Genomic DNA, 25,185 nt, shown 5'->3' with positions numbered 1-25,185 from the left:
TGCTGAAAATACAAACACTCATTCTCCTTCCGTCCCCCTCCCATCAATTGTTTCCTTGTGCGTTCACACTGCACCTCTCCTTCTCGTTCTAATATCGATTAAAATGCCCCTGCTTCTTGACTCACATTCGCGTATAAACCAGCAGACCCTAGTTCCAGTCGGGCGTAACGTCGAACGACCCATCTGAAAAAAAAAATTGGTGCGACACGAGGACTTCCCAGGAGGTCATCAATCCGAGTACTACTCTCGCCAAAGCACACTTAACTGCGGAGTTCTGATGGGATCTGGTGCATTAGTGCTGGTATGATCGCGCTGTTTAATTTTGCGCTGCAAATACATAAACTCATTCCCCTTTCTTCCCCCTCCCGTCATTTGTTTCCTTGTGCGTGCGCACTGCACCTCCCGTTCTCGTTCTAATATCAAGTAAAATTCTACAGCGCCGTGACTCATATTTGCGAATAAACCTGGGGACCATAATTCAAGTCGCGCGTAACGTCGAAAGAATCATCTGCAAAAAAATGGGTGCAACACGAGGACTTCACAAGAAAATGGGTGAAATATAAGGACTTCGCAGGAGGTAACCCATGCTAGTACTACTCTTCCCCAAGCACCCTTACCTACGGAGTTCTGATAGAATCCGTTGCATTAGTGCTGGTATGATCGTACCTGTTTCATTTCGTGCTGAAAATACATACACTCCTTCTCCTTCCCTCCCCCTCCCATCAATTGTTTCCTTGTGCGTTCACACTGCACCTCTCCTTCTCGTTCTAATATCGATTAAAATGCCCTTGCTTCTTGACTCACATTTGCGTATAATCCCGCGGACCCTAGTTCCAGTCCCGCGTAATGTCGAACGACCCGTCTGAAAAAAAATTGGTGCGACACGAGGACTTCCCAGGAGGTAACCCATCCGAGTACTACTCTCGCCCAAGCACACTTAACTGCGGAGTTCTGATGGGATCCGGGGCTTTAGTGCTAGTATGATCGCACCTGTTTAATTTTGCGCTGCAAATACATACACTTCTTCTCCTTTCTTCCCCCTCCCATCATTTGTTTCCTTGTGCGTTAACACTTTACCTCTCATTTTCGTTCTAATATCGATTAAAATGCCCCTGCTTATTGACTCACATTTGCGTATAAACCAGCGGACCCTAGTTCCAGACGTGCGTAACGTCGAACGACCCGTCTGAAAAAAAATTGGTGCGACACGAGGACTTCCCAGGAGGTCACCATCCGAGTACTAATCTCGCCTAAGCACACTTAACTGCGGAGTTCTGATGGGATCAGGTGCAATATAACTGGTATGATCACACTCGTTTAATTTTGCGCTACAAATACATAAACTCATTCCCCTTTCTTCCCCCTCCCGTCATTTGTTTCCTTGTGCGTGCGCACTGCACCTCCCGTTCTCGTTCTAATATCAAGTAAAATGTCACGGCGCCGTGACTCACATTTGCGAATAAGCCTGAGGACCATAATTTAAGTCGCGCGTAATGTCGAAAGAATCATTTGTAAAAAAATGGGTGCAACACGAGGACTTAACAAGAAAATGGGTGAAATATAAGGAATTCGCAAGAGGTAACCCATGCTAGTACTACTCTCGCCCAAGCACCCTTACCTACGGAGTTTTGATAGAATCCGTTGCATTAGTGCTGGTATGATCGCACCTGTTTCATTTCTTGCTGAAAATACATACACTCCTTCTCCTTCCTTCCCCCTCCCATCAATTGTTTCCTTGTGCGTTCACACTGCACCTCTCCTTCTCGTTCTAATATCGATTAAAATGCCCCTACTTCTAGACTCACATTTGCGTATAAACCAGCGGACCCTAGTTCCAGTCTCGCGTAACGTCGAACGACCCATCTGAAAAAAAATTGGTGCGACACGAGGACTTCCCAAGAGGTCACCAATCCGAGTACTACTCTCGCCAAAGCACACTTAACTGCGGAGTTCTGACGGGATCCGGTGCATTAGTGCTGGTATGATCGCACCCGTTTAATTTCGCGTTGCAAATGCATAAACTCCTTCTCCTTTCTTCCCCCTCCTGTCATTTGTTTCCTTGTGCGTGCGCACTGCACCTCCCGTGCTCCTTCTAATATAAAGTAAAATGCTACGGTGTCGTGACTCACATTTGTGAATAAACCTGAGGACCATAATTCAAGTCGCGCGTATCGTCGAAATAATCATCTGCAAAAAAATGGGTGGAACACGAGGACTTCCGAAGAAAATGGGTGAAATATAAGGACTTCGCATGAGGTCACCCATTCTAGTGCTACTCTTGCCCAAGCACCCTTAACTTGCGGAGTTCTGATAGAATCAGTTGCATTGGTGCTGGTATGATTGCTCATGTTTCATTCTGCGCTGCAAATACATACACTTTTTCTCCCTCCATCCCCCCTCCTGTCATTTGTTTCCTTGTGCGTGCACTTTGCATCTCTCCTTCTCGTTCTAATATCGATTAAAATGCCCCTGCTTCTTGACTCACATTTGCGTATAAACCAGTGGACCCTAGTTCCAGTCGCGCGTAACGTCGAACGACCCGTCTGAAAAAAAAAATTAGTGCGACACGAGGACTTCCCAAGAGGTCACCCATCTGAGTACTACTCTCACCCAAGCACACTTAATTGTGGAGTTCTGACGGGATCCGGTGCATTAGTGCTGGTATGATCGCACCCGTTTAATTCCACGCTGCAAATACATAAACTCCTTCTCCTTTCTTCCCCCTCCCGTCATTTGTTTCCTTGTGCGTGCGCACTGCACCTCCCGTGCTCGTTCTAATATCAAGTAAAATGCTACGGTGCCATGACTCACATTTGCGAATAAACCTGAGGACCATAATTCAAGTCGCGCGTATCGTCGAAAGAATCATCTGCAAAAAAATGGGTGCAACACGAGGACTTCCTAAGAAAATGGGTGAAATATAAGGACTTCGCAGGAAGTCACCCATCCTAGTGCTACTCTCGCCCAAGCACCTTTAACTTGCGGAGTTCTGATAGAATCCGTTGCATTGGTGCTGGTATGATTGCTCATGTTTCATTCTGCGCTGCGAATACATATACTTTTTCTACCTCCATCCCCCCTCCCGTCATTTGTTTCCTTGTGCGTGCACTCTACATCTCTCTTTCTCGTTCTAATATCGATTAAAATGCCCCTGCTTCTTGACTCACATTTGCGTATAAACCAGTGGACCCTTGTTCCAGTCGCGCGTAACGTCGAACGACCCGTCTGAAAAAAAAATTAGTGCGACACGAGGACTTCCCAAGAGGTAACCCATTCGAGTACTACTCTCGCCCAAGCACACTTAACTGCGGAGTTCTGATGGAATCCCGTGCATTAGTGCTGGTATAATCGAACCTGTTTAATTTCGCGCTGCAAATACATAAACTCCTTCTCCTTTATTCCCCCTCCCGTCATTTGTTTCCTTGTGCGTGCGCACTGCACCTCTCGTTCTCGCTCAAATATCAAGTAAAATGCCACGGCGCCGTGACTCACATTTGTGAATAAATCTGCGGACCATAATTAAAGTCGTGCGTAGGGTCGAACGGCACATCTGAAAAAAAGAAAATGGGTGCAACACAAGAACTTCCCAGGAGGTAACCCATCATTGTACTACTTTCGCCAAAGCACACTTAACTGCGGAGTTCTGATGGGATCCGGTGCATTTGTGCTGGTGTGACCGCACCTGTTTAATTTCGTGCTGAAAATACATACACTCCTTCTTCCCTCCCCCCCTCCCATCATTTGTTTCCTTGTGCATTCACACTGCACCTCTCCTTCTCCTTCTAATATCGATTAAAATGCCCCTGATTCTTGACTCACATTTACGTATAAACCAGCGGACCATAGTTCCAGTCGCGCGTAACGTCGAACGACCCATCTGAAAAAAAATTGTTGCGATACGAGGACTTCCCAAGAGGTCACCCATCCGAGTACTACACTCGCCCAAGCACACTTAACTGCAGAGTTTTGATGGGATCTAGTGCATTAGTGCTGGTATGATGCCACTTGTTTAATTTTGCGCTTTAAATACATACACTCCTTCTCTTTTCTTCCTTCTCCCGTCATTTGTTTCCTTGTGCTTGCGCACTGCACCTCCCGTTCTCGATCACATATCAAGTAAAATGCCACGGCGCCGTGACTCACATTTGCGAATAAACCTGAGGACAATAATTCAAGTCGCGCGTAATGTCGAAAGAATCATCTGCAAAAAAATGGGTGCAACACGAGGACTTCACAAGAAAATGGGTGAAATATAAGGACTTCGCAGGAGGTAACCCATGCTAGTACTACTCTCGCCCAAGCACCCTTACCTACGGAGTTCTGATAGAATCCGTTGCATTAGTGCTGGTATGATCGCACCTGTTTCATTTCGTGCTGAAAATACATACACTCCCTCTCCTTCCCTCCCCCTCCCATCGATTGTTTCCTTGTGCGTTCATACTGCACCTCTTCTTCTCGTTCTAATATCGATTAAAATGCCCCTGTTTCTTGACTCACATTTGCGTATAAACTAGCGGACCCTAGTTCCAGTCGCGCGTAAAGTCGAACGATCTATCTGAAAAAAAATTATTGCGATACGAGGACTTCCCAGGAGGTCACCCATACGAGTACTACTCTCGCCAAAGCACACTTAACTGCGGAGTTCTGACGGGATCCGGTGCATTAGTGCTGGTATGATCGCACCCGTTTAATTCCGCGCTGCAAATATATAAACTCCTTCTCCTTTCTTCCCCCTCCTGTCATTTGTTTCCTTGTGCGTGCGCACTGCACCTTCTGTGCTCCTTCTAATATAAAGTAAAATGCTATGGTGCCGTGACTCACATTTGTGAATAAAACTGAGGACCATAATTCAAGTCGCGCGTATCGTCGAAAGAATCATCTGCAAAAAAAGGGTGGAACACGAGGACTTCCTAAGAAAATGGGTGAAATATAAGGACTTCGCATGAGGTCACCCATTCTAGTGCTACTCTCGCCCAAGCACCCTTAACTTGCGGAGTTCTGATAGAATCCGTTGCATTGGTGCTGGTATGATTGCTCATGTTTCATTCTGCGCTGCAAATACATACACTTTTTCTCCATCATCCCCCCTCCCGTCATTTGTTTCCTTGTGCGTGTACTCTGTATCTCTCCTTCCGTTCTAATATCGATAAAAATGCTCCTGCTTCTTGACTCACATTTGCGTATAAACCATTGTACCCTAGTTCCAGTCGAGCGTAACGTCGAACGACCCGTCTGAAAAAAAAATTAGTGCGACACGAGGACTTCCCAAGAGGTCACCCATCCGAGTACTACTCTCGCCCAAGCACACTTAACTGCGGAGTTCTAACGGGATCCGGTGCATTAGTGCTGCTATGATCGCACTAGTTTAATTCCACGCTGCAAATACATAATCTCCTTCTCCTTTCTTCCCCCTCCTGTCGTTTGTTTCCTTGTGCGTGCGCACTGCACCTCCCCTGCTCGTTCTAATATCAAGTAAAATTCTACGGTGCCGTGACTCACATTTGCGAATAAACCTGAGGACCATAATTCAACTCGCGCGTATCGTCGAAAGAATCATCTGCAAAAAAATGGGTGCAACACGAGGACTTCCTAAGAAAATGGGTGAAATATAAGGACTTCGCAGGAAGTCACCCATCCTAGTGCTACTCTCGCCCAAGCACCTTTAACTTGCGGAGTTCTGATAGAATCCGTTGCATTGGTGCTGGCATGATTGCTCATGTTTCATTCTGCGCTGCGAATACATATACTTTTTCTACCTCCATCCCCCCTCCCGTCATTTGTTTCCATGTGCGTGCACTCTGCATCTCTCTTTCTCGTTCTAATATCGATTAAAATGCCCTTGCTTCTTGACTCACATTTGCGTATAAACCAGTGGACCCTTGTTCCAGTCGCGCGTAACGTCGAACGACCCGTCGGAAAAAAAAAATTAGTGCGACACGAGGACTTCCCAAGAGGTTACCCATTCGAGTACTACTCTCGCCCAAGCACACTTAACTGCGGAGTTGTGATGGAATTCGGTGCATTAGTGCTGGTATGATCGAACCTGTTTAATTTCGCGCTGCAAATACATAAACTCCTTCTCCTTTATTCCCCCTCCCGTCATTTGTTTCCTTGTGCGTGCGCACTACACCTCTCGTTCTCGCTCAAATATCAAGTAAAATGCCACGGCGCCATGACTCACATTTGCGAATAAATCTGCGGACCATAATTAAAGTCGCGCATAAGGTCGAACGGCACATCTGAAAAAAAGAAAATGGATACAACACGAGAACTTCCCAGGAGGTAACCCATCATTGTACTACTTTCACCAAAGCACACTTAACTGCGGAGTTCTGATGGGATCCGGTGCATTTGTGCTAGTGTGACCGCACCTGTTTAATTTCGTGCTGAAAATACATACACTCCTTCTTCCCTCCCATCATTTGTTTCCTTGTGCGTTCGCACTGCACCTCTCCTTCTCGTTCTAATATCGATTAAAATGCCCCTGATTCTTGACTCACATTTACGTATAAACCAGCGGACCATAGTTCCAGTCGCGCGTAACGTCGAACGACCCATCTGAAAAAAAATTGTTGCGATACGAGGACTTCCCAAGAGGTCACCCATCCGAGTACTACACTCACCCAAGCACACTTAACTGCAGAGTTCTGATGGGATCTAGTGCATTAGTGCTAGTATGATGCCACTTGTTTAATTTTGCACTTCAAATACATACACTCCTTCTCTTTTCTTCCATCTCTCGTCATTTGTTTCCTTGTGCTTGTGCACTGCACCTCCCGTTCTCGTTCACATATCAAGTAAAATGCCACGGCGCCGTGACTCACATTTGCGAATAAACCAGCGGACCATAAATCAAGTCGCGCGTAACGTCGAAAGAATCATCTGCAAAAAGATGGGTGCAACACGAGGACCTCCCAAGAAAATGGGGGAAATATAAGGACTTCGTAGGAGGTCACCCATCCGAGTACTTTTCTCGCCCAAGTACCCTTAGCTGCGGAGTTCTGATAGAATCCGTTGCATTAGTGCTGGTATGATCGCACCTGTTTCATTTCGTGCTGAAAATACATACACTCCCTCTCCTTCCCTCCCCCTCCCATCGATTGTTTCCTTGTGCGTTCACACTACACCTCTTCTTCTCGTTCTAATATCGATTAAAATGCCCCTGCTTTTTGACTCACATTTGCGTATAAACCAGCAGACCCTAGTTCCAGTCGCGCGTAAAGTCGAACGACATATCTGAAGAAAAATTGTTGCGATACGAGGACTTCCCAGGAGGTCACCCATCCGAGTACTACTCTCGCCCAAGCAGAGTTAACTGCGGAGTTCTGATGGGATCCGGTGCATTAGTGTTGGTATGATAGCACCCGTTTAATTTCGCGCTGCAAATACATAAATTCCATCTCCTTTCTTCCCCCTCCCGTCATTTGTTTCCTTGTGCGTGCGCAGTGCACCTCCCGTGCTCGTTCTAATATAAAGTAAAATGCTACGGTGCCGTGACTCACATTTGCGAATAAACCTAAGGACCATAATTCAAGTCGCGCGTATCGTCGAAAGAATCATCTGCAAAAAAATGGGTGAAACACGAGGACTTCCTAAGAAAATGGGTGAAATATAAGGACTTCGCAGGAGGTCACCCATCCTAGTGCTACTCTCGCCCAAACACCCTTAACTTGCGGAGTTCTGATAGAACCCGTTGCATTGGTGCTGGTATGATTGCTCATGTTTCATTCTGCGCTGCAAATACATAAACTTTTTCTCCCTCCATCCCCCCTCCCTTCATTTGTTTCCTTGTGCATACACTCTGCATCTCTCCTTCTCGTTCTAATATCAAGTAATATGCCCCGGCACCGTGACTCACCTTTGCAAATGAACCAGCGGACCCTAGTTCCAGTCGCGCGTAACGTCGAACGACCCGTCTGAACGGGAAATTAGTGTGACACGAAGAATTCCCAGGAGGTCACCCATCCGAGTACTACTCTCGCCCAAGCACACTTAACTGCGGAGTTCTGATGGGATCTGGCGCATTAGTGCTGGTATGATCACACATGTATAATTTTGAGCTGCAAATACATAAACTCCTTCTCCTTCCCCCCCCCCCCCCGTCATTTGTTTCCTTGTGCGTGCGCACTGCACCTCTCGTTTTCGTTCAAATATCAAGTAAAATGCCACAGCGTCGTGACTCACATTTGCGAATAAATCTACGGACTATAATTAAAGTCGCGCGTAACGTCGAACGGCACATCTGAAAAAAAGAAAATGGGTGCAACACGAGAACTTCCCAAGAGGTAAACCATCATTGTACTACTTTTACCAAAGCACACTTAACTGCGGAGTTCTGATGGGATCCGGTGCATTTGTGCTGGTGTGACCGCCTCTGTTTAATTTTGTGCTGAAAATACATACACTCCTTCTTCCCTCCCCCCCTCCCATTGTTTCCTTGTGCGTTCACAATGCACCTCTCCTTCTCGTTCTAATATCGATTAAAATACCCCTGATTGTTGACTCACATTTGCGTATAAACCAGCGGACCATAGTTCCAGTCGCGCGTAACGTCGAACGACCTGTCTGAAAAAAAAATTGGTGCAACACAAGGACTTCCAGTGCATTAGTGCTGGTATGATCACACCCGTTTAATTTCGCGCTGCAAATACATAAACTCCTTCTCCTTTCTTCCCGCTCCCATCATTTGTTTCTTTGTGCGTGTGCACTGCACCTCCCGTGCTCGTTCTAATATCAAGTAAAATACTACGGTGCCGTGACTCACATTTGCGAATAGACCTGAGGACCATAATTCAAGTCGCGCGTAACGTCGAAAGAAACATCTGCAAAAAAATGGGTGCAACACGAGGACTTTACAAGAAAATGGATGAAATATAAGGACTTCGCAGGAGGTAACCCATGCTAGTACTACTCTCGCCCAAGCACCCTTACCTACGGAGTTCTGATAGAATCCGCTGCATTAGTGCTGGTATGATCGCACCTGTTTAATTCTGCACTGCAAATACATACACTCTTTCTCCTCCCATCCCCCCTCCCGTCATTTGTTTCCTTGTGCGTGCACTCTGCATCTCTCTTTCTCGTTCTAATATCAACTAATATGCCCCGGCACCGTGACTCACATTTACAAATAAACCAGCGGTTTATAATTCCATTCGCATGTAATGTCGAACAACCCATCCGAATACTAATCTCGCCCAAGTACACTTCACTGCAGAGTTTTGATGGGATCCGGTGCATTAGTACTGGTATGATCGCACCTGTTTAATTTTGCGCTGCAAATACATAAACTCATTCCCCTTTCTTCCCCCTCCCGTCATTTGTTTCCTTGTGCATGCGCACTGCAACTCCCGTTCTCGTTCTAATATCAAGTAAAATGCTACAGCGCCGTGACTCACATTTGCGAATAAACCTGAGGACCATAATTCAAGTCGCGCGTAACGTCGAAAGAATCATCTGCAAAAAAATGGGTGTAACACGAGGACTTCACAAGAAAATGGGTGACATATAAAGACTTTGCAGGAGGTAACCCATGCTAGTACTACTCTCGCCCAAGCACCCTTACCTACGGAGTTCTGATAGAATCCGATGCATTAGTGCTGGTATGACCGCACCTGTTTAATTTCATGCTGAAAATACATACACTCCTTCTTCCCTCCCCCCCTCCCATCATTTGTTTCCTTGTGCGTTCACATTGCACCTCTTTTTCTCGTTCTAATATCGATTAAAATACCCCTGATTCTTAACCCACATTTGCGTATAAACCAGCGGACCATAGTTCCAGTCGCGCGTAATGTCGAACGACCCGTCTGAAAAAAAATTGGTGCAACACAAGGACTTCCCAGGAGGTCACCCATCTGAGTACTACTCTCGCCCAAGCACACTTAACTGCAGAGTTCTAATGGGATCCAGGGCAATAGTGCTGGTATGAACGCACCTGTTTAATTTTGCGCTGCAAATACATAAACTCCTTCTCCTTTCTTCCCCCTCCCGTCATTTGTTTCCTTGTGCGTGCGCACTGCACCTCCCGTGCTCGTTCTAATATCAAGTAAAATGCTACGGTGCCGTGACTCACATTTGCGAATAAACCTGAGGACCATAATTCAAGTCGCGCGTATCGTCGAAAGAATCATCTGCAAAAAAATGGGTGCAACACGAGGACTTCACAAGAAAATGAGTGAAATATAAGGACTTCGCAGGAGGTAACCCATGCTAGTACTACTCTCACCAAAGCACCCTTACCTACGGAGTTCTGATAGAATCCGCTGCATTAGTGCTCGTATGATCGCACTTGTTTCATCTCGTGCTGAAAATACATACACTCCTTCTCCTTCCCTCCCCCTCCCATCAATTGTTTCCTTGTGCGTTCACACTGCACCTCTCCTTCTCGTTATAATATCGATTAAAATGCCCCTGCTTCTTGACTCACATTTGCGTATAAACGAGCGGATCCCAGTTCCAGTCGCGCGTAACGTCGAACGACCCGTCTGAAAAAAAATTGGTGCCTCACGAGGACTTCCCAAGAGGTCACCCATCCGAGTACTACTCTCGCCCAAGCGCACTTAACTGCGAAGTTCTGATGGGATCCGGTGCATTAGTGCTGGTATGATCGCAACCTTTTAATTCTGCACTGCAAAAACATAAACTCCTTCTCCTTTCTTCCCCCTCCCGTCATTTGTTTCCTTGTGCGTGCGCACTGCACCTCCCGTGCTCGTTCTAATATCAAGTAAAATGCTACGGTGCCATGACTCACATTTGCGAATAAACCTGAGGACCATAATTCAAGTCGCGCGTATCGTCGTAAGAATCATCTGCAAAAAAATGGGTGCAACACGAGGACTTCCTAAGAAAATGGTTGAAATATAAGGACTTCGCAGGAGGTCACCCATCCTAGAGCTACTCTCGCCCAAGCACCCTTAACTTGCGGAGTTCTGATAGAATCCGTTGCATTGGTGCTGGTATGATTGCTCATGTTTCATTCTGCGCTGCAAATACATACACATTTTTTCCCTCCATCCCCCCTCCCGTCATTTGTTTCCTTGTGCGTGCACTCTGTATCTCTCATTCTCCTTCTAATATTGATTAAAATGCCCCTGCTTCTTGACTCACATTTGCGTATAAACCAGTGGACCCTAGTTCCAGTCGCGCGTAACGTCGAACGACCCGTCTGAAAAAAAAAATTAGTGCAACATAAGGACTTCCCAAGAGGTCACCCATTCGAGTACTACTCTCGCCCAAGCACACTTAACTGCAGAGTTCTGATGGGATCCGGTGCATTAGTGCTGGTATGATCGCACCTGTTTAATTTTGCGGTGCAAATACATAAACTCCTTCTCCTTTCTTTCCCCCTCGTCATTTGTTTCCATGTGCGTGCGCACTGCACCTCTCGTTCTTGTTCAAATATCAAGTAAAATACCACGGCGCCGTGACTCACATTTGTGAATAAATCTGCGGACCATAATTAAAGTCGCGCGTAACGTCGAACGGCACATCTAAAAAAAAGAAAATGGGTGCAACACGAGAACTTCCCAGGAGGTAACCCATCATTGTACTACTTTCGCCAAAGCACACTTAACTGCGGAGTTCTGATGGGATCCGGTGCATTTGTGCTGGTATGATCGCACCTCTTTAATTCCGCGCTGCAAATACATAAAATCCTTCTCCTTTCTTCCCCCTCCCGTCATTTATTTCCTTGTGCGTGCGCACTGCACCTCTCGTTCTCGTTTAAATATCAAGTAAAATGCCACGGCGCCGTGACTCACATTTGCGAATAAATCTACGAACCATAATTAAAGACGCGCGTAACGTCGAACGACACCTCTAAAAAAAAGAAAATAGAAACAACACGAGAACTTCCCAGGAGGTAACCCATCATTGTACTACTTTCGCCAAAGCACAATTAACTGCGGAGTTCTGATGGGATCCGGTGCATTTGTGCTGGTATGATCGCACCCGTTTAATTCCGCGCTGCAAATACATAAACTCCTTCTCCTTTCTTCCCCCTCCCATCATTTGTTTCCTTGTGCGGGTGCACTGCACCTCCCGTGTTCGTTCTAATATCAAGTAAAATGCTACGATGCCGTGACTCACATTTACGAATAAACCTGAGGATCATAATTCAAGTCGCGCGTATCGTCGAAAGAATCATCTGCAAAAAAATGGGTGCAGCACGAGGACTTCCTAAGAAAATGAGTGAAATATAAGGACTTCGCAGGAGGTCACCCATCCTAGTGCTTCTCTCGCCCAAGCACCCTTAACCTACGGAGTTCTTATAGAATCCGTTGCATTGGTGCTGGTATGATTGCTCATGTTTCATTCTCCGCTGCAAATACATACACTTTTTCTCCCTCAATCCCCCCTCCCGTCATTTGTTTCCTTGTGCGTGCACTCTGCATCTCTCCTTCTCGTTCTAATATCAATTAAAATGCCCCTGCTTCTTGACTCACATTTGCGTATAAACCAGCGAACCCTAGTTCCAGTCGCGCAGAACATCGAACGACCCGTCTGAAAAAAAAAATTAGTGCGACACGAGGACTTCCCAAGAGGTCACCCATCCGAGTACTACTCTCGCCCAAGCACACTTAACTGCGGAGTTATGATGGGATCCGGTGCATTAGTGCTGGTATGATCGCACTTGTTTAATTTCGCACTGCAAATACATAAACTCCTTCTCCTTTCTTCCCCCTCCCGTCATTTGTGTCCTTGTGCGTGCGCACTGCACCTCCCGTGATCGTTCTAATATCAAGTAAAATGCTACGGTGCCGTGACTCACATTTGCGAATAAACCTGAGGACCATAATTCAAGTTGCGCGTATCGATGAAAGAATCATCTGCAAAAAAATGGGTGCAACACGAGGACTTCCTAAGAAAATGGGTGAAAAAAAAGGACTTCGCAGGAGGTCACCCATCCTAGTGCTACTCTCGCCCAAGCACCCTTAACTTGTGGAGTTCTGATAGAATCCGTTGCATTAGTGCTGGTATGATTGCTCATGTTTCATTCTGCGCTGCAAATACATACACTTTTTCTCCCTCTATCCCCCCTCCCGTCATTTGTTTCCTTGTGCGTGCACTCTACATCTCTCCTTCTCGTTCTAATATCGAATAAAATGCCTCGGCTTCTTGACTCACATTTGCGTATAAACCAATGGACCATAGTTCCAGTCGCGCGTAACGTCGAACGACCCATCTAAAAAAAAAAATTAGTGCGACACGAGGACTTCCCAGGATGTCACCCATCTGAGTACTACTCTCGCCCAAGCACACTTAATTGTGGAGTTCTAATGGGATCCGGAGTATTAGTGCTGGTATGATCGCACCTGTTTAATTTCGCGCTGCAAATACATAAACTCCTTCTCATTTCTTCCCCCTCCCGTGATTTGTTTCTTGTGCATGCGCACTGCACCTCTCGTTCTCGTTCAAATATCAAGTAAAATGCCACGGCGCCGTGACTCACATTTGCGAATAAATCTGCGGACCATAATTAAAGTTGCGCGTAACGTCGAACGGCACATCTGAAAAAAAAAAAGGTGCAAAACGAGAACTTCCCAGGAGGTCACCCATCCGAGTACTACACTCGCCCAAGCACACTTAACTGCAGAGTTCTGATGGGATCTAGTGCATTAGTGCTGGTATGATGCCACTTGTTTAATTTTACGCTTCAAATACAAACACTCCTTCTCTTTTCGTCCATCTCCCGTCATTTGTTTCCTTGTGCGTGCGCACTGCACCTCCTGTACTCGTTCGAATATCAAGTAAAATGTCACGGCGTCGTGACTCACATTTGTGAATAAACCTGCGTACCATAAATCAAGTCGCGCGTAACGTCGAAATAATCATCTGCAAAAAGATGGGTGCAACACAAGGACCTCCCAAGAAAATGGGTGAAATATAAGGACTTCGCAAGAGGTAACCCGTCCGAGTACTACTCTCGCCCAAGCACACTAAACTGTAGAGTTCTGATGGGATCCGGGGCTTTAGTGCTGGTATGATCGCACCTGTTTAATTTCGCACTGCAAAAACATACACTGCTTCTCCTTTCTTCCCCCTCCCGTCAATTGTTTCCTTGTGCGTTCACACTGCACCTCTCCTTCTCGTTATAATATCGATTAAAATGCCCCTGCTTCTTGACTCACATTTGCGTATAAACTAGCGGACCCCAGTTCCAGTCGCGCGTAACGTTGAACGACCCGTCTGAAAAAAAATTGGTGCGACACGAGGACTTCCTAGGAGGTCACCCATCCGAGTACTACTCTCGCCCAAGCGCACTTAACTACGAAGTTCTGATGGGATCCGGTGCATTAGTGCTGGTATGATCGCACCCTTTTAATTCTGCGCTGCAAAAACATAAACTCCTTCTCCTTTCTTCCCCCTCCCGTCATTTGTTTCCTTGTGCGTGCGCACTGCACCTCCCGTGCTCGTTCTAATATCAAGTAAAATGCTACGGTGCCGTGACTCACATTTGCGAATAAACCTGAGGACCATAATTCAAGTCGCGCGTATCGTCGAAAGAATCATCTGCAAAAAAATGGGTGCTACACGAGGACTTCCTAAGAAAATGGGTGAAATATAAGGACTTCGCAGGAGGTCACCCATCCTAGTGCTTCTCTCGTCCAAGCACCCTTAACCTGCGGAGTTCTTATAGAATCTGTTGCATTGGTGCTGGTATGATTGCTCATGTTTCATTCTGCGCTGCAAATACATACACTTTTTCTCCCTCCATCCCCCCTCCCGTCATTTGTTTCCTTGTGCGTGCACTCTGCATCTCTCCTTCTCGTTCTAATATCAATTAAAATGCCCCTGCTTCTTGACTCACATTTGCGTATAAACCAGCGAACCCTAATTCCAGTCGCGCATAACGTCGAACGACCCGTCTGAAAAAAAAAATTAGTGCGACACGAGGACTTCCCAAGAAGTCACCCATCCTAGTACTACTCTCGCCCAAGCACACTTAACTGCGGAGTTCTGATGGGATCCGGTGCATTAGTGCTGGTATGATCGCACCTGTTTAATTTCGCGCTGCAAATACATAAACTCCTTCTCATTTCTTCCCCCTCCCGTCATTTGTTTCCTTGTGCGTGCGCACTGCACCTCCCGTGCTCGTTCTAATATCAAGTAAAATGCCACGGCGCCGTGACTCACATTTGCGAGTAAATCTGCGGACCATAATTAAAGTCGCGCGTAACGTCGAACGGCACATCTGAAAAAAAAAATGGGTGCAACACGAGAACTTCCCAGGAGGTAACCCATCATTGTACTACTTTCGCCAAAAGCACACTTAACTGCAGAGTTCTGATGGGATCCGGTGCATTTGTGCTGGTATGATCGCACCTGCTTAATTCTGCGCTGCAAATACATAAACTCCTTCTCCTTTCTTCCCCCTCCCGTCATTTATTTCCTTGTGCGTGCGCACTGCACCTCTCGTTCTCGTTTAAATATCAAGTAAAATGCCACAGCGCTGTGACTCACATTTGCGAATAAATCTGTGGACCATAATTAAAGACGCGCGTAACGTCGAACGACACATCTGAAAAAAAGAAAATGGGTGCAACACGAGAACTTCCCAGAAGGTAACCCATCATTGTACTACTTTCGCCAAAGCACACTTAACTGCGGAGTTCTGATGGGATCCGGTGCATTTGTGCTGGTATGATCGCATCCGTTTAATTACGAGCTGCAAATACATATACTCCTTCTCCTTTCTTCCCCCTCCCATCATTTGTTTCCTTGTGCGGGTGCACTGCACCTCCCGTGCTCGTTCTAATATCAAGTAAAATGCTACGATGCCGTGACTCACATTTGCGAATAAACCTGAGGACCATAATTCAAGTCGCGCGTATCGCCGAAAGAATCATCTGCAAAAAAATGGGTGCAACACGAGGACTTCCTAAGAAAATGGGTGAAATATAAGGACTTCGCAGGAGGTCACCCATCCTAGTGCTTCTCTCGCCCAAGCACCCTTAACCTGCGGAGTTCTTATAGAATCCGTTGCATTGGTGCTGGTATAATTACTCATGTTTCATTCTGCGCTGCAAATACATACACTTTTTCTCCCTCCATCCCCCCTCCCGTCATTTGTTTCCTTGTGCGTGCACTCTGCATCTCTCCTTCTCGTTCTAATATCAATTAAAATGCCCTTGCTTCTTGACTCACATTTGCGTATAAACCAGCGAACCCTAGTTCCAGTCGCGCACAACATCGAACGACCCGTCTGAAAAAAAAAATTAGTGCGACACGAGGACTTCCCAAGAGGTCACCCATCCGAGTACTACTCTCGCCCAAGCACACTTAACTGCAGAGTTCTGATGGGATCCGGTGCATTAGTGCTGGTATGATCACACCGGTTTAATTTCGCGCTGCAAATACATAAACTCCTTCTCCTTTCTTCCCCCTCCCGTCATTTGTTTCCTTGTGCGTGCGCACTGCACCTCCCGTGCTCGTTCTAATATCAAGTAAAATGCTACGGTGCCGTGACTCACATTTGCGAATAAACCTGAGGACCATAATTCAAGTCGCGCGTATCCTCGAAAGAATCATCTGCAAAAAAATGGGTGCAACACGAGGACTTCCTAAGAAAATGGGTGAAATATAAGGACTTCGCTGGAGGTCACCCATCCTAGTGCTACTCTCGCCCAAGCACCCTTAACTTGTGGAGTTCTGATAGAATCTGTTGCATTGGTGCTGGTATGATTGCTCGTGTCGCACCAATTTTTTTTCAGACGGGTCTTTCGACGTTACGCGCGTCTGGAACTAGGGTCCGCTGGTTTTTACGCAAATGTGAGTCAAGAAGCAGGGGCATTTCAATCGATATTAGAACGAGAATGAGAGGTGAAATGTGAACGCACAAGGAAACAAATGACGGGAGGGGGAAGAAATGAGAAGGAGTGTATGTATTTGTAGCGCGAAATTAAACAGGTGCGATCATACCAGCACTAAAGCTCCGGATCCCATCAGAACTCCGCAGTTAAGTGTGCTTGGGCGAGCGTAGTACTCGGATTGGTGACCATTTGGGAAGCCCTCGTGTTGGACCTATTTTTTTTCGGATGGGTTGTTCGACGTTACGCGCGAATGGAATTATAAACCGCTGGTTCATTTGCAAAGGTGAGTCACGGTGCTGGGGCATATTACTTGATACTAGAATGAGAAAGAGAGATGCAGAGTGCACGCACAAGGAAACAAATGACGGGAGGGGGGATGGGAGGAGAAAGAGTGTATGTATTTGCAGTGCAGAAGGAAAATGAGGGATCATACCAGCACTAATGCAACGGATTCTATCAAAACTCCGCATTTAAGGGTGCTTGGGCGAGAAAAGTACTCGGATGGTTGACCTCCTGCGAAGTCCTTATATTTCACCCATTTTCTTGGGAGGTCCTCGTGTTGCACCCGTCTTTTTGCAGATGATTCTTTCGACGTTACGCGCGACATGATTTATGGTCCGCAGGTTTATTCGCAAATATGAGTCACGGTGCCGTGGCATTTTACTTGATATTAGATCGAGTACGGGAGGTGCAGTGCGCATGCACAAGGAAACAAATGACAAGAGGAGGAAGAAAAGAGAAGAAGTGTATGTATTTGAAGCGCAAAATTAAACAAGTGGCATCATACCAACACTAATGCACTGGATCGCATCAAAACTCTGCAGTTAAGTGTGCTTGGGCGAGAGTAGTACTTGGATGGGTGACCTCTTGGGAAGTCCTCGTATCGCAACAATTTTTTTTCAGATGGGTCGTTCGACGTTACGCGCGACTGGAACTATAGTCTGCTGGTTTATACGCAAATGTGAGTCAAGAATCAGGGGCATTTTAATCAAAATTAGAACGAGAATGAGAGGTGCAGTGTGAATGCACAAGGAAACAAATGATGGGAGGGGGGGAGGGAAGAAGGAGTGTATGTATTTTCAGCGCGAAATTAAACAGGTGCGGTCACACCAGCACAAATGCACCGGATCCCATCAGAACTCCGCAGTTAAGTGTGCTTTGGCGAAAGTAGTACAATGATGGGTTACCTCCTGGGAAGTTCTCGTGTTGCACCCATTTTCTTTTTTTCAGATGTGTCGTTCGACGTTACGCGCGACTTGAATTATGGTCCTCAGGTTTATTCACAAATGTGAGTTACGGCGCCGTTGAATTTTACTTGATATTAGAACGAGAACGGGAGGTGCAGTGCGCACGCACAAGGAAACAAATGACGGGAGGGGGAAGAAAGGGGAATGAGTTTATGTATTTGCAGCGCCAAATTAAACAGGTGCGATCATACCAGCACTAATGCACTGGATCCCATCAGAACTCCGTAGTGAAGTGTGCTTGGGCGAGATTAGTACTCGGATGGGTGACCTCCTGGGAAGTCCTCGTGTCGCACCAATTTTTTTTCAGACGGGTCTTTCGACGTTACGCGCGTCTGGAACTAGGGTCCGCTGGTTTATACGCAAATGTGAGTCAAGAAGCAGGGGCATTTTAATCGATATTAGAACGAGAATGAGAGGTGAAGTGTGAACGCACAAGAAAACAAATGACGGGAGGGGGAAGAAAGGAGAAAGAGTGTATGTATTTGCAGTGCGAAGCTAAACAGGTACGATCATACCAGCACTAAAGCCCCGGATCCCATCAGAACTCCGCAGTTAAGTGTGCTTGGCGAGATTAGTACTCGGATGGTTGACCTCCTGGGAAGTCCTCGTGTCGCACCAATTTTTTTTCAGACGGGTCGTTCGACGTTACGCGCGTCTGAAACTAGGGTCCGCTGGTTTATACGCAAATATGAGTCGAGAAGCAGGAGCATTTTAATCGAAATTAGAACGAGAATGAGAGGTAAAGTGTGAAAGCACAAGGAAACAAATGACGGGAGGGGGAAGAAAGGAGAAGGAGTGTATGTATTTGCAGCACGAAATTAAACAGGAGCGATCATACAAGCACTAAAGCTCCGGATACCATCAGAACTCCGCAGTTAAGTGTGCTTGGGCGAGAGTAGTACTCGGATGGGTGTCCACCTGGGAAGCCCTCGTGTTGCACCTATTTTTTTTTTCGGATGGGTTGTTCGACGTTACGCGCGAATGGAATTATAAACCGCAGGTTCATTTGCAAAGGTGAGTCACGGTGCCGGGGCATATTACTTGATATTAGAACGAGAAAGAGAGATGCAGAGTGCACGCAAAAGGAAACAAATGACGGGAGGGAGGATGGGAGGAGAAAGAATGTATGTATTTGTAGTGCAGAATGAAACATGAGGGATCATACCAGCACTAATGCAACGGATTCTATCAGAACTCCGCAGTTAAGGGTGCTTGGGAGAGAAAAGTACTCGGATGGGTGACCTCCTGCGAAGTCCTTATATTTCACCCATTTTCTTGGGAGGTCCTCGTGTTGCACCCATCTTTTTACAGATGATTCTTTCGACGTTACGCGCCACTTGATTTATGGTCCGCAGGTTTATTCGCAAATGTAAGTCACGGCGCCGTGGCTTTTTACTTGATATTAGAACAAGTACGGGAGGTGCAGTGCGCACGCACAAGGAAACAAATGACGGGAGGGGGAAGAAAGGAGAAGGAGTTTATGTATTTGCAGCGCGGAATTAAATGGGTGCGATCAAACCAGCACTAATGCACCGGATCCCATCAGAACTCCGCAGTTAAGTGTGCTTGGGCGAGAGTAGTACTCGGATGGGTGACCTCTTGGGAAGTTCTCGTGTCGCACCAATTTTTTTTCAGACGGGTCGTTCGACGTTACGCGCGACTGGAACTAGAGTCTGCTGGTTTATACGCAAATGTGAGTCAAGAAGTAGGGGCATTTTAATCGATATTAGAACGAGAAGGAGAGGTGCAATGTGAACGCACAAGGAAACAATTGATGGGAGAGGGAGAGAAGGAGAAGGAGTGTATGTATTTTCAGCACGAAATGAAACAGGTGCGATCATACCAGCACTAATTCAACGGATTCTATCAGAACTCCATAGGTAAGGGTGCTTGGGCGAGAGTAGTACTAGCATGGGTTACCTCCTGCGAAGTCTTTATATTTCACCCATTTTCTTGTGAAGTCCTCGTGTTGCACCCATTTTTTTGCAGATTATTCTTTCGACGTTACGCGCGACTTGAATTATGGTCCTCAGGTTTATTCGCAAATGTGATTCACGGCGCTGTAGCATTTTACTTGATATTAGAACGAGAACGAGAGGTGCAGTGCGCACGCACAAGGAAACAAATGACGGGAGGGGGAAGAAAGGGGAATGGGTTTATGTATTTGCAGTGCGAAATTAAACAGGTGCGATCATACCAGCACTAATGCACCGGATCCCATCAGAACTCCGCAGTGAAGTGTGCTTGGGCGAGATTAGTACTCGGATGGGTGACCTCTTGGGAAGTCCTCGTGTCGCACCAATTTATTTTCAGACGGGTCGTTCGACGTTACGCGCGTCTGCAACTAGGGTCCGCTAAATTATACACAAATATGAGTCAAGAAGCAGGGGCATTTTAATCGATATTAGAACGAGAATAAGAGGTGAAGTGTGAATGCACAACGAAACAAATGACGGGAGGGGGAAGAAAGGAGAAGGAGTGTATGTATTAGTAGCGCGAAATTAAACAAGTGCGATCATACCAGCACTAAAGCTTCGGATCCCATCAGAACTCCGCAGTTAAGTGTGCTTGGGCGAGCGTAGTACTCGGATGGGTGACCACTTGGGAAGCCCTCGTGTTGCACCTATTTTTTTTCGGATGGGTTGTTCGACGTTACGCGCGAATGGAATTATAAACTGCTGGTTCATTTGCAAAGGTGAGTCACGGTGCCGGGGCATATTACTTGATATTAGAACGAGAAAGAGAGATGCAGAGTGCACGCACAAGGAAACAAATGACGGGAGGGGGGATGGGAGGAGAAAGAGTGTATGTATTTGCAGTGCAGAATGAAACATGAGGGATCATACCAGCACTAATGCAACGGATTCTATCAAAACTCCGCATTTAAGGGTGCTTGGGCGAGAAAAGTACTCGGATGGGTGACCTCCTGCGAAGTCCTTATATTTCACCCATTTTCTTGGGAGGTCCTCGTGTTGCACCCATCTTTTTGCAGATGATTCTTTCGACGTTACGCGCCACTTGATTTATGGTGACCTCCTGGGAAGTCCTCATGTTGCACCAATTTTTTTTCGGATGGGACGCTCGACGTTACGCGTGAATGCAATTATAAACTGCTGGTTCATTTGCAAAGGTGAGTCACGATGCTAGGGCATTTTACTTGATATTAGAACGAGAAGGAGAGATGCGGAGTGCACGCACAAGGAAACAAATGACGGGAGAGGGGATGGAGGGAGAAATAGTGTATGTATTTGCAGCGCATAATGAAACATGAGCGATCAAACCAGCACCAATGCAACGGATTCTATCAGAACTCTGCAAGTTAAGGGTGTTTGGGCGAAAGTAGCACTAGGATGGGTGACCTCATGCGAAGTCCTTATATTTCACCTATTTTCTTAGAAAGTCCTCGTGTTGCACCCATTTTTTTGCAGATGATTCTTTCGACGTTACCCGTGACTTGAATTATGGTCCTCATGTTTATTCGCAAATGTGAGTCACGGCGTTGTAGCATTTTACTTGATACTAGAACGAGAACGGGAGGTGCAGTGCGCACGCACAAAGAAACAAATGACGGGAGGGGGAAGAAAGGGGAATGAGTTTATGTATTTGCAGCACAAAATTTAACGGGTGCGATCATACCAGCACTAATGCACCGGATCCCATCAGAACTCCGCAGTGAAGTGTGCTTGGGCGAGATTAGTACTCGGATGGGTGACCTCTTGGGAAGTCCTCGTGTCGCACCAATTTTTTTTCAAACGGGTCGTTCGACGTTACGCGCGTCTGGAACTGGGGTTCGCTGGTTTATACGCAAATGTGAGTCAAGAAGCAGGGGCATTTTAATCGATATTAGAACGAGAATGAGAGGTGAAGTGTGAACGCACAAGGAAACAAATGATGGGAGGGGGAAGAAATGAGAAGGAGTGTTTGTATTTGCAGCACGAAATTAAACAGGTGCGATCATACCAGCACTAAAGCTCCGGATCCCATCAGAATTCCGCAGTTAAGTGTGCTTGGGCGAGAATAGTGCTCGGATGGGTCACCACCTGGGAATCCCTCGTGTTGCACCTATTTTTTTTTCGGATGGGTTGTTCGACGTTACGCGCGAATGGAATTATAAACCGCTGGTTCATTTGCAAAGGTGAGTCACGGTGCCGGGGCATATTACTTGATATTAGAATGAGAAAGAGAGATGCAGAGTGCACGCACAAGGAAACAAATGACGGGAGGGGGGATGGAAGGAGAAAGAGTGTATGTATTTGCAGTGCAGAATGAAACATGAGGGATCATACCAGCACTAATGCAACGGATTCTATCAGAACTCCGCAGTTAAGGGTGCTTGGGCGAAAAAAGTTCTCGGATGGGTGACCTCCTGCGAAGTCCTTATATTTCACCCATTTTCTTGGGAGGTCCTCGTGTTGCACCCGTCTTTTTGCAGATGATTCTTTCGACGTTATGCGCGACTTGATTTATGGTCCGCAGGTTTATTCGCAAATGTGAGTCACGGCGCCGTGGCATTTTACTTGATATTAGAACGAGTACGGGAGGTGCAGTGCGCACGCACAAGGAAACAAATGACGGGATGAGGAAGAAAAGAAAAGGAGTGTAGGTATTTGAAGCGCAAAATTAAACAAGTGGCATCATACCAGCACTAATGCACTGGATCCCATCAGAACTCTGCAGTTAAGTGTGCTTGGGAGAGAATAGTACTCGGATGGGTGACCTCTTGGGAAGTCCTCGTATCGCAACAATTTTTTTTAGATGGGTCATTCGACGTTACACGCGACTGGAACTATGGTTAGCTGGTTTATACGCAAATGTGAGTCAAGAATCAGGGGCATTTTAATCGATATTAGAACGAGAAGGAGAGGTGCAGTGTGAACGCACAAGGAAACAAATGATGGGAGGGGGAGAGGGAAGAAGGAGTGTATGTATTTTCAGCACGAAATTAAACAGGTGCGGTCACACAAGCACAAATGCACCGGATCCCATCAGAACTCCGCAGTTAAGTGTGCTTTGGCGAAAGTAGTACAATGATGGGTTACCTCCTGGGAAGTTCTCGTGTTACACCCATTTTTTTTTTCAGATGTGCCGTTTGACGTTACGCGCGACTTTAATTATGGTCCGCAGATTTATTCGCAAATGTGAGTCACGGCGCTGTGGTATTTTACTTGATATTTGAACGAGAACGAGAGGTGCAGTGCGCACGCACAAGGAAACAAATGACGGGAGGGGGAAGAAAGGAGAAGGAGTTTATGTATTTGCAGCGTGGAATTAAATGGGTGCGGTCATACCAGCACTAATGCACCGGATCCCATCAGAACTGCGTAGTTAAGTGTGCTTGGGCGAGAGTAGTACTCGGATGGGTGACCTCTTGGGAAGTCCTCGTGTCGCACCAATATTTTTTCAGACGGGTCGTTCGACGTTACGCGCGACTGGAACTATAATCTGCTGGTTTATACGCAAATGTGAGTCAAGAATCACGGGCATTTTAATCGATATTAGAACGAGAAGGAGAGGTGCAGTGTGAATGCACAAGGAAACAAATGATGGGAGGGGGGGAGGGAAGAAGGAGTGTATGTATTTTCAGCCCGAAATTAAACAGGTGCGCTCACGCCAGCACAAATGCACCGGATCCCATCAAAACTCCGCAGTTAAGTGTGCTTTGACGAAATTAGTACAATGATGGGTTACCTCCTGGGAAGTTCTCGTGTTGCACCCATTTTCTTTTTTTCAGATGTGCCGTTCGATGTTACGCGCGACTTTAATTATGGTCCGCAGATTTATTGGCAAATGTAAGTGACGGCGCTGTGGCATTTTACTTGATATTTGAACGAGAACAAGAGGTGCAGTTCGCACGCACAAGGAAACAAATGACGGGAGGGGGAAGAACGGAGAAGTAGTTTATGTAGTTGCAGCGCGAAATTAAACAGGTGCGATCATACCAGCACTAATGCACCGGATCCCATCAGAACTCCGCAGTTAAGTGTGCTTGGGCGAGAGTAGTACTTGGATGGGTGACCTTCTTGGAAGTCCTCATGTCACATTAATTTTTTTTTCAGACGGGTCGTTCGACGTTACGCGCGACTAGAACTAGGATCCACTGGTTTATACGCAAATGTGAGTCAAGAAACAGGGGAATTTTAATCGATATTAGAACGAGAAGGAGAGATGCAGAGTGCACGCACAAGGAAACAAATGACGGGAGGGGGGTGGAGGGAGAAAAGGTGTATGTATTTGCAGCGCAGAATGAAACATGAGCAATCATACCAGCACGAATGCATCGGATTCTATCAGAACTCTGCAAGTTAAGGGTGCTTGGGCGAGAGTAGCACTAGGATGGGTGACCTCCTGCGAAATCCTTAAATTTCACCCATTTTCTTAGGAAGTCCTCGTGTTGCACCCATTTTTTTGCAGATGATTCTTTCGACGATACGCGCGACTTGAATTATGGTCCTCAGGTTTATTCGCAAATGTGAGTCACGACACCTTAGCATTTTACTTGATATTAGAACGAGCACGGGAGGTGCAATGCGCACGCACAAGGAAACAAATGACGGGTGGGGAAAGAAAGGAGAAGGAGTTTATGTATTTGCAGCGCGAAATTAAAGGGGTGCGATCATACTAGCACTAATGCGCTGGATCCCATCAGAACTCCGCAGTTAAGTGTGCTTGGGCGAGAGTAGTACTCGGATTGGTGACCTCCTGGGAAGTCCTCGTGTCGCATCAATTTTTTTTCAGACGAGTCGTTCGACGTTACGCGCGATTGGTTCTATGGTCCGCTGGTTTATACGCAAATGTGAGTCAAGAATCAGGGGCATTTTAATCGATATAAGAACGAGAAGGAGAGGTGCAGTGTGAACGCACAAGAAAACAAATGATGGGAGGGGGGAGGGAAGAAGGAGTGTATGTATTTTCAGCACAAAATTAAACAGGTGCGGTCACACCAACACAAATGCACCGGATCCCATCAGAACTCCGCAGTTAAGTGTGCTTTGGCGAAAGTAGTACAATGATGGGTTACCTCCTGGGAAGTTCTCGTGTTGCACCCATTTTCTTTTTTTCAGATGTGCCGTTCGACGTTACGCGCGACTTTAATTATGGTCCGCAGATTTAATCGCAAATGTGAGTCA

At 46.4% G+C, this 25,185-nt stretch overlaps 8 non-coding genes and 39 pseudogenes across 8 annotated transcripts; 18 read left to right on the top strand and 29 right to left on the bottom strand.

The window, feature by feature from the left end:
* Positions 1-196: 196 nt before the first annotated feature.
* Positions 197-315, bottom strand: LOC148259072 (5S ribosomal RNA; annotated as a pseudogene).
* Positions 316-873: 558 nt separating this feature from the next.
* On the bottom strand, positions 874-992 carry LOC148259071 (5S ribosomal RNA). Its single transcript, XR_015820437.1, has one exon. It is a non-coding gene; the product is annotated as a 5S ribosomal RNA (ribosomal RNA).
* A 205-nt stretch (positions 993-1,197) lies between these two features.
* LOC148259070 (5S ribosomal RNA) lies at positions 1,198-1,315 on the bottom strand (annotated as a pseudogene).
* A 559-nt stretch (positions 1,316-1,874) lies between these two features.
* On the bottom strand, positions 1,875-1,993 carry LOC148259069 (5S ribosomal RNA; annotated as a pseudogene).
* A 563-nt stretch (positions 1,994-2,556) lies between these two features.
* LOC148259068 (5S ribosomal RNA) lies at positions 2,557-2,675 on the bottom strand (annotated as a pseudogene).
* A 562-nt stretch (positions 2,676-3,237) lies between these two features.
* LOC148259067 (5S ribosomal RNA) lies at positions 3,238-3,356 on the bottom strand (annotated as a pseudogene).
* Positions 3,357-3,565: 209 nt separating this feature from the next.
* On the bottom strand, positions 3,566-3,684 carry LOC148259066 (5S ribosomal RNA; annotated as a pseudogene).
* Positions 3,685-3,888: 204 nt separating this feature from the next.
* Positions 3,889-4,006, bottom strand: LOC148259065 (5S ribosomal RNA; annotated as a pseudogene).
* A 560-nt stretch (positions 4,007-4,566) lies between these two features.
* On the bottom strand, positions 4,567-4,685 carry LOC148259064 (5S ribosomal RNA; annotated as a pseudogene).
* Positions 4,686-5,244: 559 nt separating this feature from the next.
* LOC148259063 (5S ribosomal RNA) lies at positions 5,245-5,363 on the bottom strand. Its single transcript, XR_015819669.1, has one exon. It is a non-coding gene; the product is annotated as a 5S ribosomal RNA (ribosomal RNA).
* Positions 5,364-5,926: 563 nt separating this feature from the next.
* On the bottom strand, positions 5,927-6,045 carry LOC148259062 (5S ribosomal RNA; annotated as a pseudogene).
* A 209-nt stretch (positions 6,046-6,254) lies between these two features.
* LOC148259061 (5S ribosomal RNA) lies at positions 6,255-6,373 on the bottom strand (annotated as a pseudogene).
* A 196-nt stretch (positions 6,374-6,569) lies between these two features.
* LOC148259060 (5S ribosomal RNA) lies at positions 6,570-6,687 on the bottom strand (annotated as a pseudogene).
* A 560-nt stretch (positions 6,688-7,247) lies between these two features.
* Positions 7,248-7,366, bottom strand: LOC148259059 (5S ribosomal RNA; annotated as a pseudogene).
* Positions 7,367-7,928: 562 nt separating this feature from the next.
* Positions 7,929-8,047, bottom strand: LOC148259058 (5S ribosomal RNA; annotated as a pseudogene).
* Positions 8,048-8,257: 210 nt separating this feature from the next.
* On the bottom strand, positions 8,258-8,376 carry LOC148259057 (5S ribosomal RNA; annotated as a pseudogene).
* A 1,441-nt stretch (positions 8,377-9,817) lies between these two features.
* LOC148259056 (5S ribosomal RNA) lies at positions 9,818-9,936 on the bottom strand (annotated as a pseudogene).
* A 559-nt stretch (positions 9,937-10,495) lies between these two features.
* On the bottom strand, positions 10,496-10,614 carry LOC148259055 (5S ribosomal RNA; annotated as a pseudogene).
* A 563-nt stretch (positions 10,615-11,177) lies between these two features.
* LOC148259054 (5S ribosomal RNA) lies at positions 11,178-11,296 on the bottom strand (annotated as a pseudogene).
* A 208-nt stretch (positions 11,297-11,504) lies between these two features.
* Positions 11,505-11,623, bottom strand: LOC148259053 (5S ribosomal RNA; annotated as a pseudogene).
* Positions 11,624-11,832: 209 nt separating this feature from the next.
* Positions 11,833-11,951, bottom strand: LOC148259052 (5S ribosomal RNA; annotated as a pseudogene).
* Positions 11,952-12,514: 563 nt separating this feature from the next.
* On the bottom strand, positions 12,515-12,633 carry LOC148259051 (5S ribosomal RNA; annotated as a pseudogene).
* Positions 12,634-13,196: 563 nt separating this feature from the next.
* On the bottom strand, positions 13,197-13,315 carry LOC148259050 (5S ribosomal RNA; annotated as a pseudogene).
* Positions 13,316-13,519: 204 nt separating this feature from the next.
* On the bottom strand, positions 13,520-13,639 carry LOC148259049 (5S ribosomal RNA; annotated as a pseudogene).
* Positions 13,640-14,198: 559 nt separating this feature from the next.
* On the bottom strand, positions 14,199-14,317 carry LOC148259048 (5S ribosomal RNA; annotated as a pseudogene).
* Positions 14,318-14,880: 563 nt separating this feature from the next.
* On the bottom strand, positions 14,881-14,999 carry LOC148259047 (5S ribosomal RNA). Its single transcript, XR_015821107.1, has one exon. It is a non-coding gene; the product is annotated as a 5S ribosomal RNA (ribosomal RNA).
* A 207-nt stretch (positions 15,000-15,206) lies between these two features.
* LOC148259046 (5S ribosomal RNA) lies at positions 15,207-15,326 on the bottom strand (annotated as a pseudogene).
* Positions 15,327-15,535: 209 nt separating this feature from the next.
* LOC148259045 (5S ribosomal RNA) lies at positions 15,536-15,654 on the bottom strand (annotated as a pseudogene).
* A 563-nt stretch (positions 15,655-16,217) lies between these two features.
* LOC148259044 (5S ribosomal RNA) lies at positions 16,218-16,336 on the bottom strand. Its single transcript, XR_015820063.1, has one exon. It is a non-coding gene; the product is annotated as a 5S ribosomal RNA (ribosomal RNA).
* Positions 16,337-16,906: 570 nt separating this feature from the next.
* Positions 16,907-17,025, top strand: LOC148259043 (5S ribosomal RNA; annotated as a pseudogene).
* Positions 17,026-17,907: 882 nt separating this feature from the next.
* LOC148259042 (5S ribosomal RNA) lies at positions 17,908-18,026 on the top strand (annotated as a pseudogene).
* A 209-nt stretch (positions 18,027-18,235) lies between these two features.
* Positions 18,236-18,354, top strand: LOC148259041 (5S ribosomal RNA). Its single transcript, XR_015820125.1, has one exon. It is a non-coding gene; the product is annotated as a 5S ribosomal RNA (ribosomal RNA).
* A 205-nt stretch (positions 18,355-18,559) lies between these two features.
* Positions 18,560-18,677, top strand: LOC148259040 (5S ribosomal RNA; annotated as a pseudogene).
* Positions 18,678-18,882: 205 nt separating this feature from the next.
* Positions 18,883-19,001, top strand: LOC148259039 (5S ribosomal RNA; annotated as a pseudogene).
* Positions 19,002-19,209: 208 nt separating this feature from the next.
* LOC148259038 (5S ribosomal RNA) lies at positions 19,210-19,328 on the top strand (annotated as a pseudogene).
* A 235-nt stretch (positions 19,329-19,563) lies between these two features.
* LOC148259037 (5S ribosomal RNA) lies at positions 19,564-19,682 on the top strand. Its single transcript, XR_015820997.1, has one exon. It is a non-coding gene; the product is annotated as a 5S ribosomal RNA (ribosomal RNA).
* Positions 19,683-20,241: 559 nt separating this feature from the next.
* Positions 20,242-20,360, top strand: LOC148259036 (5S ribosomal RNA). Its single transcript, XR_015821079.1, has one exon. It is a non-coding gene; the product is annotated as a 5S ribosomal RNA (ribosomal RNA).
* Positions 20,361-20,565: 205 nt separating this feature from the next.
* On the top strand, positions 20,566-20,684 carry LOC148259035 (5S ribosomal RNA; annotated as a pseudogene).
* Positions 20,685-21,680: 996 nt separating this feature from the next.
* On the top strand, positions 21,681-21,799 carry LOC148259034 (5S ribosomal RNA). Its single transcript, XR_015821115.1, has one exon. It is a non-coding gene; the product is annotated as a 5S ribosomal RNA (ribosomal RNA).
* A 205-nt stretch (positions 21,800-22,004) lies between these two features.
* Positions 22,005-22,123, top strand: LOC148259033 (5S ribosomal RNA; annotated as a pseudogene).
* Positions 22,124-22,685: 562 nt separating this feature from the next.
* LOC148259032 (5S ribosomal RNA) lies at positions 22,686-22,803 on the top strand (annotated as a pseudogene).
* Positions 22,804-23,006: 203 nt separating this feature from the next.
* On the top strand, positions 23,007-23,125 carry LOC148259031 (5S ribosomal RNA; annotated as a pseudogene).
* Positions 23,126-23,332: 207 nt separating this feature from the next.
* On the top strand, positions 23,333-23,451 carry LOC148259030 (5S ribosomal RNA; annotated as a pseudogene).
* A 204-nt stretch (positions 23,452-23,655) lies between these two features.
* Positions 23,656-23,774, top strand: LOC148259029 (5S ribosomal RNA; annotated as a pseudogene).
* Positions 23,775-23,983: 209 nt separating this feature from the next.
* LOC148259028 (5S ribosomal RNA) lies at positions 23,984-24,102 on the top strand (annotated as a pseudogene).
* A 561-nt stretch (positions 24,103-24,663) lies between these two features.
* LOC148259027 (5S ribosomal RNA) lies at positions 24,664-24,782 on the top strand (annotated as a pseudogene).
* A 203-nt stretch (positions 24,783-24,985) lies between these two features.
* Positions 24,986-25,104, top strand: LOC148259026 (5S ribosomal RNA; annotated as a pseudogene).
* Positions 25,105-25,185: the final 81 nt, after the last annotated feature.

Source organism: Carica papaya, chromosome 5 (genome assembly GCF_054855325.1).
Source record: "Carica papaya isolate Zhongbai chromosome 5, ASM5485532v1, whole genome shotgun sequence".
Taxonomy (NCBI): Eukaryota; Viridiplantae; Streptophyta; class Magnoliopsida; order Brassicales; family Caricaceae; genus Carica; species Carica papaya.
This window is presented reverse-complemented; position numbering and strand designations above follow the sequence as displayed.